General features: G+C 37.4%; 1 protein-coding gene across 8 annotated transcripts in view; it reads left to right on the top strand.

Moving 5' to 3' along the window:
- WDFY3 (WD repeat and FYVE domain containing 3) overlaps nucleotides 1-13596 on the top strand; it is a 264702-nt gene that overhangs the window by 73339 nt on the left and 177767 nt on the right. The window contains exon 3 of one of the 8 annotated variants that reach the window (XM_073805418.1): nucleotides 8436-8523. The exons of the other annotated variants lie outside the window; for them this stretch is intronic. The gene's annotated coding sequence lies outside the window, so the exon portion shown is untranslated. The remainder of the gene's footprint in view (nucleotides 1-8435; nucleotides 8524-13596) is intronic. 8 annotated transcript variants of the gene reach the window in all.

Here is a 13596-nt window from a genome sequence, read left to right as displayed (position 1 = left end):
AACACATAATTTTTTTGTCCTTAAGATTTATATCAGTACCACCTTTGATATTTTAAAGTATGTTCTTTAAAGATTCCATAAGTTTCCTAATTGTTTTCATTCATATACCTCTATTAAGTGAATAAAGAGTATTTAAAATAATTATGATAGAGGAGTTTCTGGAAAAGTTAACAAATAAGGTGTCAGTAGGAAGATTTCCTGCCTCACTCCATCCATCCAACTATTCACCCAGCCATCCATAATACATTTATTAATTATCTAAAGTGTTTCAGGTACTGTGGCAGATACCAAAAAGTTGATTATAAAAAACACACGTCACTGACCTCACACTAGGTTCATTTTCAAGGAATGATGGAAAAGCTTTCTGTTCACTGGAAATACCCTCCATAAATCCTAGGATGTTTTTACTGTACCTGGGGTAGGTTGAGAAATACCCTTATACGGGGTCAGACTAGGTTATTGGCTGTTGACTGTTAGCATAACCCTTGTGGAGAGGCTTGATGTGGATATTAAGTGCATGTTTTTCTAGGGGATGAGAATGAGTATTTGTGGATTTGGGGTGCATTAGACATACAGGGTAAATGAACAAACATCCGTACAACAAGGAACAGAGAGCAGACAAAATTGTGTATTGATTTCCATTTCCTTTATTTACTGATGAGGTTATGCAGCCTTTGGTATATTTGTGGTCATTCATTTTCCTTTTTTTGTGAAATGCTTGTCTTTTGTCCATTATTGTACTGGATGGTTTGCCTTTCTCTCATTGATTTGTAGCTGTTCTTTACATATTTTGGATCTAATGCTTTTTTGTTATTTATAGGTGTTGCAAATATTTCATTCCCAATTTGTGGCTTGTGTTTTCTGTTAATTTTTCATGTACAGAAGTTTTTAGTTTTGATAAGGTTGTGTGTGTGTGGTTCTTTTTTTTAAGACATTCTTCCTCACCCTGAGATTATAAAGATATTTTCCAACATTTTCTTCTAAATATTTTAAAAGTTTTGCTTTTCAAATTAATGTCTTAATTGCTTTGGTGGCAAGGACATGGTGAATATAAGCTACTGAAAGCAGAGCTACGTGGCTGGAGCAGAGAGAGATTCAGGTGGGATGGGGAGTGCCTTGATAAATATTTCTTTGAATCAGTGATCAAGTTGCTACTGCAGAGTTAGGTTTAAATTGTTTTGGAATTAAATAAGGTCCTGAACTATTCATGATAGATTGCCAGGCAGTAAAAAAATCTGAGTAGGCCATTTCCAGAAGAGGAAAGACCATGTGGGAAAAGCAACAAGGGTTTGAAATTGCATGGCCTGTTCAGGGAACAGAACTTAGGTGATGTGGTGTGAGCCGAAGCTGAGAGGAGGGATATTGCAGAAGATGGAGCTTCAAAATTAGATGGACAACAGATTTTGAGGAGCCTTTTATACCTTGCAAAGGGTTTTGACTCTACCTCATTGCAGGCGATTGTGTCTTTTTTCTTTTTTAATAAATTTATTTATTTATTTTTGGCTGCGTTGGGTCTTCGTTGCTGTGGCGGGCTTTCTCTAGTTGCGGCGAGCGGAGGCTACTCTTCCTTGCGGTGCGTGGGCTTCTCACCGTGGTGGCTTCTCTTGCTGCGGAGCATGGGCTCTAGGCATGCGGGCTTCAGTAGTTGTGGCGCACGGGCATAGTACTTGCGGCTTGCGGGCTCTAGAGCGCAGGCTCAGTAGTTGTGGCGCACGGGCTTAGTTGCTCCATGGCATGTGGAATCTTCCCGGACCAGGGCTCAAACCCGTGTCCCCTGCATTGGCAGGCAGATTCTTAATGACTGCGCCACCAGGGAAGCCCCCGATTGTGTCATTTTTAAGGAAAGTTATATACTGATCTGTTTGGAATTTTAGAAAAAGTACAGCCACTCCATGGAGGTGGTTAAAAACTGGAGTTGGTACTCCCACAGCAACTTGCATATAGTAAGCAGACACTTAAGAAATTTCAACAATGGCATTGCTCAGAAACTATTTAGAATTTTTTCCCCATAATCAGCTTCAGAGTCTGCAATGCATTCTTTTGAATATTAGTGGTGAATTTTCAGTCTTTTTGAAAGGATTTGATATTTAGTAATCTGCAGAAGTTACTTGGGGGAAGTTTGGAAACTAAGGCAAATGAGCAAGCTGGGTAATTCCACTTTTGGTAAAACATGATACATGATGACACTAAGTTTTAGATATAGCTTATAAAATGCCTTGAAAGCAATCTTTAAAGAGGAATTTTTAAAAGTATTTTGAACCATGTCAGCATCATTTTGTGAATATAACCTTCTAAGATAACTAATGGGTGGGGCAAAATTTATCTGAATGTATAAATGTTGATGTTTTTATAAAAATAAAAGTATAGGAACTCACAGTTTTAAACCCTCATTACCATTATTATTTTTGTTGATATCATTATTTTATTACTTTTTTCTTTCATTTGTGAGGTTTTACTAATATAATTCTGCATAATCTTTTGCATTTGTCATTTTCCTTTCATTGCTTTCAGACCGCAGCATATATTCCAGCTCATTCCGTGATGATTTGTTATCAATACTGGGGAGCTGACCTCTTCTTTTTGATATTCCTTTGTTGTTGATGCACCAATTCCCTGTGGAGGATTCCACTTATTGCCTTTTGTTTTGTCATCCTCTGCTTACCAACCAACCCTAACTATTAATAGTGATTTTTTTTTTCTGCTTCTGCCCCTGCATTCACATTCATAGTTCTTACTTTCCAAATTTATACCAGTTTTCCCTGAATACTTTTATTCCTATGGAGTACTTAACACCTCCCAATAAAAATAGTCATATGGTAATGGTTTATTACTTTTTCAAATAATAAGACTGAATTTAAACAAACCATAAAGAAGAAAGTAGTCATCTAAGCCTTCTTTGTTTTAAAATAAACAGATAAGGAATTTAGAGAAAATTCTTTCTCTTTGGCCTGTTTTAAATTAACCTTAACTTATTTTTGGCTTGAGCTGCCTCTAATTCATTCATTGTCTAAACTTTTATTGATCACTTTTTACTCATTTGTTAATCATGTATTGCTTGTATCTTTTTTGCCAGGCACTGTGTTAGACACTGAGGGAAGAAGTTGCATAGGACATGATCTTTGCCTTCCATAATCTTATTTGTCTAGTGTTGGAAAAAGATAAACAAAATAACAGTTACATAACAAGGTGAGAAATGCTATAATAAAAATATGCCCAGGATTGTATGGGAAAAGAAGGGAGCAACTTTATTAAACTGAGAGATTAGGGAATGCTTTCTAGAAGAGGGGACAGTTGAGCTGAGATTTGCAGGATGATTAGTAATTAGCTAAATGTAGAATTGCAGGGGGAAGGCCTACCACTCCCACCCCAGGAAGGGTATATGAAGGCACAGAACTGTGAAGGCACATCAGGGAGATGTGCAGGAGACAAAGCGTGGGTGGAATAAAGAGGAGGGTTAGATCCAGGGGCCAGGTAATGAAGAGCCTTGAAAGTTGTACTTTCCCTTAAAGCTATGGGAATTGTTGCTACATTCATTTGTTCATTTCTACTCTGTACTAAATCCTCAGCTAGTTGTTAAGCATTTGGAGAGCATAGCCTGCTTTTAGGGAATTCGTAATTTAATGAGAGATACTGATAATTAAGCAGAAAGAAATGATCTTTATTTAAGCAACTTGGTAACTTTTCAACTAAGAACAAATGGTTGTCAATGTACTTTTTTCCTGGAGATGTTTAAGAACTTCGACATTTATGAACTGTGAAGACTTTCTATACGACGAAAACTAGGACATAACTTTTTAAAATTTTTATGTGTAATATGTAATTTTTTGTGAGGAATAGTAAAAGTAGCACATCCGGAATTCAGAATGTGTGTACATAAAATATGATGCTACCATATAGTAGGTGTATGACCATATGTAAGCCTTTTAACATTTATTTACCCACCACCTACTATGAACTAGGGATACAAAGTTAAATAAGATTTGGTTCCCACCACTGAAGACATGATAAATTAGTGGGAGTAAATAACCACTAATTGGTATATGTTTGTTACAGTAGAATAGCAGTAAGAATAGCTGTCGCTTACTGAGCACCAGTGCCAGACATTACCCTAAAGCGTTTTCTGCGTAGTACCGCATTTGGTGAATTACACTACACCGCCACTCTGGCCTAGGTTCTGATAGTTACTCTCTTCTTACACTTGAGGAATCTGATACACAAGGATGGTGACTGACGTGCTGAAGTTACGCAGCTGGTAAATGGTGCAGCTAGGATTTGAATCCAGGCAATTAGTTGCAAAGCCTCTGTAACCACTATACTATACTGTCTCTCTTAATGAATATTTTATGCCAGACTATTAAAGTACCATGGTAGGATAAAACAACAAATTCTGCCTGGAGGTTTGGGAAAGACTTCTCTGAGAAGGCGGACTGAGAGCTTAGCTGCTAGGAAAAGTGGAAGAGGGGCCTTCCTTGGCAGAGAGAACACCATACACAAACACACAGAGGGCTAAAGAAACCAACAAGGCTGGGAGATACTTTCAGTGGAGCAGAATTTAGAGCAAAGAAGGTGGCTTAGTGAGAGAGGGGGCTAGAAATATAAATGGGGCCAGAATGTCTAAGAATTTAGATATTAGATTAAGATGCTTCAGTTTATTCTTAGGCAATAGAGAATCAGCAGAGGTTTTCAATCAGAGAAATGGTATATCTGCTTTGTTTTTCAGAAGAAAACTGAGGAGCTGTAGGGAAGATGCACTCAAGACAGGGGCACCGGTCATATGGTAGTGAGACTGAGACTAATTTTATCCATCGTTTCAAAGAACCAGGCTTTGGTTTTTTTGATTTTCTCTGTTTTGCTCGTTTTCAATTTAATTGATTTGTTGCCCTCATTTATTTCTTTTCTTTTGCTTCCTTTAAGCTTAAATCGCTCATATTTTTCTAGTTTCTTAAGGTGGAAGGTTAGGCTATTTTTTATATCTTTTGTAGTATATGTTTTTAGTGCTACAAATTTTCCTCTAAGAACAGCTTTCACTGCATTTTATGCATTTTGATAAGTTATATTTTTATGCAGTTTAAAATGTTTAAAAATTTCTTTTGACACTTCTTTGTCTCATGTTATTTAGATGCATGTTGTTTAATTTCCAAATATTTGGGGGGTTTCCAGCTGTCTTTTGTTATTGATTTTCTGTTCAATTCCACTGTAATCTGATAGCATATTTGGTATGATTTCTATTCTTTTGAATTTGTTAAGGTGTGTTTACAGCTCAGTATGTGATCTGTCTTTTTTTAAATTTTTTTTTGGCTGCGTTGGGTCTTCATTGCTGTGCTCAGGCTTTCTCTAGTTGCGGCGAGTGGGGGTTACTCTTCATTGCGGTGCGTGGGCTTCTCATTGCGGTGGGTGGCATCTCTTGTCGCGGAGCACGGGCTTAAGGCATGCGGGCTTCAGTAGTTGTGGCTCATGGGCTCTAGAGCGCAGGCTCCGTAGTTGTGGCACACGGGCTTAGTTGCTCCACTGCATGTGGGATCTTCCCGGACCAGGGATGGAACCCGTGTACCCTGCATTGGCAGGCAGAATCTTAACCACCATGCCACCAGGGAAGTCCCTGTGATCTGTCTTGGTGAATGTTCCATGTGAGTTTGAGAAGAATGTGAGTTCTGCTGTTGTTGGATGGAGTGTTCTGAAAATATCAACTATAGTTCTGGTTGGTTGATAGTACTGTTCAGTAAACTGTATTGATTTCCTGCACACTTGATCTATCAGTTATTGTATGAGGGCTGTTGAAGTCCCCAACTCCAAAGTGGATTTGTTTTTTTCTTCCTTCAGTTCTATCAGTGCTTGCCACATGTGGGATTTTCATGTTAGGCTTATACATGTTAAGGATTGTTAAGTCTTCTTAGAGAATTGACCCTTTTGTCAGTATGTAATACCTCTAACTATCCCCGATAGTTTTCCTTGTTGTAAAGACTGTTGTCTAAAATTAATATAGTTACTCCAGCTTTCTTTTGACTGGAGTTAGCATGGTTTACCTTTCTCCATCTCTTTACTTTCAGTCTATCTGATTAGTTAAAGCGGCTTTCTTATAGACACTATATAGTTGAGATGTGTTTTTTAATTCACTCTGACCTTCTGTCTTTTAATTGGTGCATTTAGTCCAGTCACATTTAAAGTGAGTTTTGATATAGTTGGATTAATATCTGTCTTGTTTAAAACTTTCGTATTTGTTGCATTTTTTATTTGGTTCTTCCTACTCCCCTTCTGTCTTCTCTGGTTTTAACTGAGCATTTTACATGTTTTCCTTTTATCTCCTCTCTCTGTGTATCAATTAAACTTTTTTAAAAAAAATTTAGTGGTTGCCCTAGAGTGAACATTTTTTTTTACTAATATTCATCTACCTTCAAATAACACTTTATTACTGAGGTATGGTATGGGTATCTTATAAAAGTATTCCCAGTTCCTTATGACATTGCTGTTATTCATCTTACTAATTCAGAAACTTTAAGCACCCAATGCATTATCACTATTATTACTTTAAAAACAATCTTTTAGATCAGTTAAGGATAATAAAACAATTTTATTTTACCTTCATTTATTCCTTCTCTGACACTCTTCTCTTTATTATTTAGATAGAGACATACCCTGGAGATATTCCAGACCACCTCAATAAAGCAAGTCCCACCAATTTTTTGGTTCCCCAATGCATATAATATTTATGTTTACACTATACTGTAGTATATTGAGTGTGCAATAACATTCTGTCTAAAAAAGTATACATACCTTAATTTACTTTTACTCCTAAAAGAGTAAAATAATCTTTTACTCCTAAAAGACCATCATCTAACAACACAGGGTTGCCACAAACCTTCAATTGGTAAAAACAAAACAAAACAAAACAAAGAAAAAACAAACCTCAATTTGTGAAGCGTAATAAAACACAGTATGCCTGTACAATTTTCTGACCTATATCATTTTTTTCTCCCCAAACAGCTATTAATATTTCTGGTATGGCATGTCACCTCACAGTACTTTCACATTTTTTGAGTGTCTGAGAAATTCTTTATTCTTTCTTCACCTTTTTTTTTTTTTTTTTTAAGATTTATGTATTATTTATTTATTTATTTTAGGCTGCATCAAGTCTTAGTTGTGGCACGTGAGATCTTTGTTGAGGCATGCGGGATCTTTCGTTGGGGCACACAGCCTTCTCTCTAGTTGTGGCACGCAGGCTCCAGGGCATGTGGGCTCACTAATTGAGGTGCGTGGGCTCACCAGTTGAGGTGCGTGAGCTCAATAGTTGTGGCGTGTGGGCTGAGGTTGCCCCGTGGCACGTGGGATCCCAGTTCCCCGACAAGGGATCGAACCCGCGTCCCCTGCATTGTAAGGCAGATTTTTTTTACCACTGGACCACCAGGGAGGTCCCTGATAATTTCATTGGATATAGAATTCTAGGCTGGCGGATTTTTCTTCCAACATTTTAAATATTCAATATTTCCTTTCATTCTTTTCTTGCTTGAACGTTTTGGATGAGAAGTCCACTATAATATTCGTCCTTGTCCTTTTATAGGTAAGGTTTTCCTCCTCCTCCCACCCCCTCACCCCAGTCCCTTTCAAGAGTCTCTCCTTATCTTTGACCTTCTATAGTTTGAATATGATATGCTTAAATGTACTCTTTTAGGTATTTAATCTTGATATTCTCTGAGCTTTCTGTATCGGTGGTTTGGTGTCTGTCATTAATTTTGCAAAGTACTTAGACATTATTACTTCAAATATGCCACTCCTCCCTTTTCTCTTCTTCTGGAAGCTGATTTATCTTCAGGCTCACTGATTCTTTCCTTGGCCATATCGTCTACTACTGAGCTCATCAAAGCATTCTTCATAATTGTTACAGTGCTTTTGATTTCTTGCATTTCCTTTTGATTCTTTCTTAGAGCACAGTTGGTGGTTGTAAAGTGTGGAAGAGGGGAACTGTTTTATAATCCTGTGATTAAATCTCATTGTTTTAGTGGGCCTGTAACTCTTGGGCTGTGACCTTCACAAGTATTTCTCCAGGGCTGTTTCTTCCCTCAGCCCCCGTAGGTGAGACTGGAAGGTTGGTGGGGAGGGGGGGAGGAAGAGGTGGGGTGGGAGAGATGCCCTTCCCTCAGGTGAGACAAGGCTAAGATAGTCTTTTACTCTGGAAAGTCAGCCTTTGTTATAGAGTATCCTCTGGGAACATTTCAAAGTGATTGTGCTTCCCTTCCCTCTTGCCAGAGCCAGGAGGAGGGGATCTTTCCCACATCTCTGTGAGAAAGAATCTGGTGGGGTTCCTAGAAGTGCAACCCAGGAAAGTTGTGGTGAGAGCCTGAAGGCTGTGGCCCCCAGGAGTTTCTCCCTCTCATGCTAGCCTACTGTTAATAGATAAGCATATTTCATCTGTGAATTTCTGGATTTGCTTGTCTCTCCAGATTTCAGGGATTAGTTTGCCCTGCAACCTCAGTTCCCTGAGGGTTCCAGAAAAATCCTTGGTTTCCAGTTTATTCAGCTGTTTCTTGTGTAAGTACAGGAATGATGACTTCTAATCTCCTTACATTTTGGTGCTGAAATCCTGATTTTTAAAAATTTAACTTCTTTTTTCCTCCTAACTTTTAAGAATTGTACTATTCCATAATACAGGTGTACCATGAGTTGCCTATTCATCTATTAAAGGACTAGGCTATTTCTGATTTTTTGTTATTGTAAACAATTATAATAACATATAATGCAGTAAACTGTCTTGTACTGTGAGTATTGCTCTAGGACAGCTTCCTGGAAGAGGTATCACTAGATGAAAGAGTAGGTATGTTGATACTATGAGATTGCCCTTAAAAAGGCTGCTAATTCAACAAGGTGTGTACATTTCAATTTTTTCTATTCTTACTATGTATATATTTTGTAAGTCCTATCAATTTTTTGCCAAATTGAGCAAATAGTTGTACTTGTTTTTATTTGCATTTCTCTGATTATTAGAGATTTTTAAGTGCCTTCTTATATGTGCATTGTGTTGCATTTCATGTGTATAGTATTTTTACGGGGGATAGTCTATTTCTATTAAATTTTTATTTTGTTATCGTGTTGTTGATTTTAAGAGTTCCATGGATAATCTCGTTATTAATGCTTTGTTATAAGGTTGCTATTATTTTTGTGTTTTTTTTGCTTGTCTTTTAACTTTGTGGTATTTTTAGCTATAAATCTGTCTTTTTTTCCTTTTAAGAAGAATTTACCCTAAATTATAAGTGTTTCCTTTTATATTTGCTTCCAGTGTTTTACTGTTTGTTTACATTTAGATCTTTAATCCATTTGGAATTATTTTTATTTATGAAAATAATAATTTTAGAAAAATCAAACTTTATGTTGTAAGAGGTCTGCAGAATTGTAGAATTTTCTCCACAGTATCCAGCAACCCAAAATTAGACGTGGAGAAATTGTGTGGTTGAATTCATCCAGGCATGGGTACTAGTTGGAAATATGTATAGGCAGGAGTACAGGAGAACTGAAGGTACAGTTGTTAATGTATTGAAGAGACTGAACATCATCTGAGGAGTAGAACTGGGAAAAGTTAAGAGGAATAAGCGATTCCAGTGAAGACCACAGATTTAGGAAGTGGGAAAGGCAGGTGGATTGAAAATTAAGATCTCACAGTAAGATTTCAAAACTTGAAATTTCAGAAATAGAGAAATTCCTAGTGCTGTTAGGTCTAGGATATGGCCCTGAAAGTTCTAGGCCTACTTATATGCACTTCACTCCTGAGGTTAGTCTCCCTGCTGTGTGCCATCCATCCACTGAGGATACTGATACATTCACAGAGGTGAATGACTTGAGCTAGAGGTTAGTGGAGATACAGGTATAATGCAAAATGTGTCAGTAGAAAGCAGTCACAACTTAACAGAAGCATCATGCTACAAAAATTCTTTTACAGGTCTTTCATACAAAATTTTGAACACATTTTCTTATAAAGATACACTTTCAGAGAATGCTGGAGAATTTCTGGTCAGCCTACAAAAGTTTATCCCATAATATAATTTAATTGTACTATTTTAATCATATCAAATAACTGTCATGTAACTATTGGGGTAAATGTGCCTTTGGGGCTCCCAAAACAGCAGCAAGGGCCCTAGAAGGAGGGGTTTGAGAAAGGTGTCAGAGAGATGTCAGTAGTGGCTACCCATGATTGGAAATCATATCTAAATGAAGTGTCCTTAAATGGAAGCAATATCCTTTCATCTGTGAGAAGAGAAAATTAAGCACAATGGAAAAGATGTTTTGAGAAATTGTCCAGTTCAGTATATGTGTAGGATGATGAGTTCACCGATGGGGTCAGAAGGGTGAAGGATGTTGGGAATAGGTCTTAAGTAATTGTATTTTGCCATAGAAATGAGATGGCTGATCTTGTCATGTCTCATAGGTGGGGCTAAAATCTGATATGACTGTTCTTGAAAGGCAAAAACAATGTTTCAGCAGGTAGAAATTTTAAATTCTAATTCAGGACTGTATTAGTAGTTCTTTTTCAATGTATGGGTTAGATTGCTGGGTTATATACACAGTTTTTTGGGAGCCTCTCAGAGTTCTGCTTTCATTCTTCAAAAGTGTAAGAAGGGCTTCCCTGGTGGCGCAGTGGTTGAGAGTACGCCTGCCGATGCAGGGGACACGGGTTCGTGCCCCGGTCCGGGAGTGCCCCGGTCTGGGAAGATCCCACATGCCGTGGAGCGGCTGGGCCCGTGAGCCATGGCCACTGAGCCTGCGCGTCCGCAGCCTGTGCTCCGCAACGGGAGAGGCCACAACAGTGAGAGGCCCGTGTACCCAAAAAAAAAAAAAAAAAAAAAGTGTAAGAAGTTTTGCCTTTGCTCTTCACAATGTAAGAAAATAAATAGGATCTTTTTCCCCAGAAAGTTTAAGAAAAAATTAAAAACCTGAGGAATTATATATAATTATTTGATGAAACTATAAGATTTTCCCTGAGTCCTGTGAGCTATTTATTTCTTCTCGTGGAATTAAGGAGTTACTTAGAAAAGCTATTTTACGTTTTTAGCTGAGCTACTCAAAGGCCATTAGTTACTTGGCAAATATATGTTTACAAATTTAGGCTATTTACTTGTTCTATAATTTAAATAATGGCAGACTGTTTAAAGGACTTAAACAGTTTTTCAGGCATTTCCAGAGGATTTTTAAGCTTTAACACAAGAGATTAGAATAAGAACTACTGTCTGGGCTCATTGCAATAATTATCTCATTGCTATTTAAATAACCCCCTGTTGGCAGTACAAACACTTTTCTCTTGTGAAACAAAATAGAGTTTGCATTAGAAAACTAGTTCTTATGCACAATAATCTTTGTAAATATTTTGAAAATCCCTGATAACATTACCCCCCAAAATAATCCTTCTATGATTTGTCCTCAGTATTATTAAATTTTGCCTATCTCTTCTGTATTGCTTTAGAAACCTCTTATTGAGTATCTAAGAAATAAATTTTCCCTTAATTTTTTATTTATCACTTTGTAAGTCTCTAAAACATAGTACTGTAAGAGCCCACACTCTTTCCTTTGCCTTACTTGCTTAAATAACGAAAAATGTAAACGAAAAGAAATTAAATGTTTCATGATCAAGCTGAAGGAAGAAGTATAAAAACTGTTGAACATAATTAATGTGTTTGGCACTTTATATAAATGATGTTATTTTATGTATGCATTACAAAAAGCCTATGAGGAAAGATTTAACGGGTGAGAAAAACCCAAGATTCAAGGGAATTAAGAGACTTTCACCTGAAGTTACCTATCTTATATGGACGTGTTGGTACAGATTTCACCAAGAAGTACCCATTCTTTTCTGCTCTTTCACTGCTGAAGGGTACTTTAAACATGATAGTTCTTGGTCTGAATTATACTTTAAGTTACAGACATTGAAGTGCAGACAAAGCAATGAGTCAGCAATCTGATATGCTTAAGTGTTTCTTGGTAAATTAGGAGAAAAGGAGGAATCTGAATTTTTTTCCCCATTACTGAGATTATCTGAGTAATCGAGAAATACCAGTAAATCCATTTAGCTGATTGATATATTGGGTTGGCCAAAAAGTTCATTCAGGTTTTTCCATACCGTCTTACGGAAAAACCCAAACAAACTTTTTGGCGAACCCAATATATCCCTTTGTATCCGACAAATATAAAATAATGGTGGTACGATAGCTTGATTTACATCTAGCGAATGTCTTTGTGTGATTATGTGTGTGTGTTTACTGATAATTGATTAGTGTATCTTCAGAAAAGTCAAACATTTCTTTTGCATTCTAACTGCAACTTGATGCTAGCTAAATAAATATTCCAGAGTCACAGTTGCCAAAAATTTTGTAATTTAAAATAGGCACATGAATATAAGTAAGCAGGAAGGGCTGAACCAGTAGGTGGGAGTCCTGGATTCTCATTCAGTTCTTTTTCATTGTGAGATTTTGAGCAAATTGTTCTTGTCTTGAGGCCTCACAAAAAGGTAGAATTAATCCCCTCCTCAGTCCCCTTGCTTAAGTTGGAATGAGGACCAAAGGGAATGGTCTGAAAGTGCTTTGACTCTCTATAAATAAGGATTGATGCTTGGCTTTTTAATGACCTAGACCCCTGTGAAAGCTGGAGATCTATTTAAAATGTTTTTTGAAGTGTTAGGGGATCATGAATCCTGTAAATCCTATCCACAAGCTTTAGATTATGAACTGAAGCTATGGGTTAAGGAAAAAGAGCAGATCTATGTATAATCTGAAGTGTTAGCTAATTTATGCAAGTTTTATAGTTAACTTCAAATTTTATATTTGTCCTGGGGGTTTCCAGGACAAAAAATACCAGCATATAGTAGGCTCTTTGAATGTATTTGTTGAAATCTTTATAATGTATACTTGGGGAACTTAACACGTTTTTCCGAGAATGAAATATGTTGAACAAGTTTGAACCGGACTGACTTTCACTTGTCATTTGTAGTTCAGAGGGTCTCCTCGGCCCTGTGCCTGTGGTCTGAGCACTCTTCCCCACTACTGGACACCTTAGCAGTATTGAGTGCTCTTTGCACAGAGGTCCCTTGGTGCAGACCAGCCTTTGGCAGGGTGTTTTCCTGCTTCTCACCTGTGATGAGTCGCAGGTGGCCTCCTGTTGCAGTCAAGCTAGAATGCATAAACATGCGCCCGCAGGCAAACACGGAATCCACTCAAAATTCTCAAGGGCAAGCATATTTAAGATGCTGGTTCTTCTTAATGGTTTAAAAAAATCAATAGATGTTTAGTAAATAAACATCTAGCTCTGCAGTGGTCTCTCATTTCTTAAGAAATGCCATGCTGGCTTATGTGGCAAAATTAAAAATTAATCTTCAGATTACTCCTGCTTTTCTACAGGTTAGAAAGCAAAATTGCCTTTTACTCAAGTTCAGTATATCCCATAGTGTCCTCCCAGCCTTCCTGATTCTTTTTGTAAGATATCCTGTTTTTGTGTCTGAAATTAGCTAATTGCTGGCAGGCACAGTTCATGGTGGTTGAAAAGGGCTGATGATGCTTTCTGAAAGCTTAGCGTTATTGATTCTGGTGTATGTTCTAACCCAGTGATTGGTTTACTTATTTCTTA

The sequence above is a fragment of the Tursiops truncatus genome, chromosome 5 (genome assembly GCF_011762595.2).
Source record: "Tursiops truncatus isolate mTurTru1 chromosome 5, mTurTru1.mat.Y, whole genome shotgun sequence".
NCBI lineage: Eukaryota > Metazoa > Chordata > Mammalia > Artiodactyla > Delphinidae > Tursiops > Tursiops truncatus.
The sequence above is the reverse complement of the archived record's forward strand: the minus strand, read 5'-3'. Positions and strand labels throughout refer to the sequence as shown.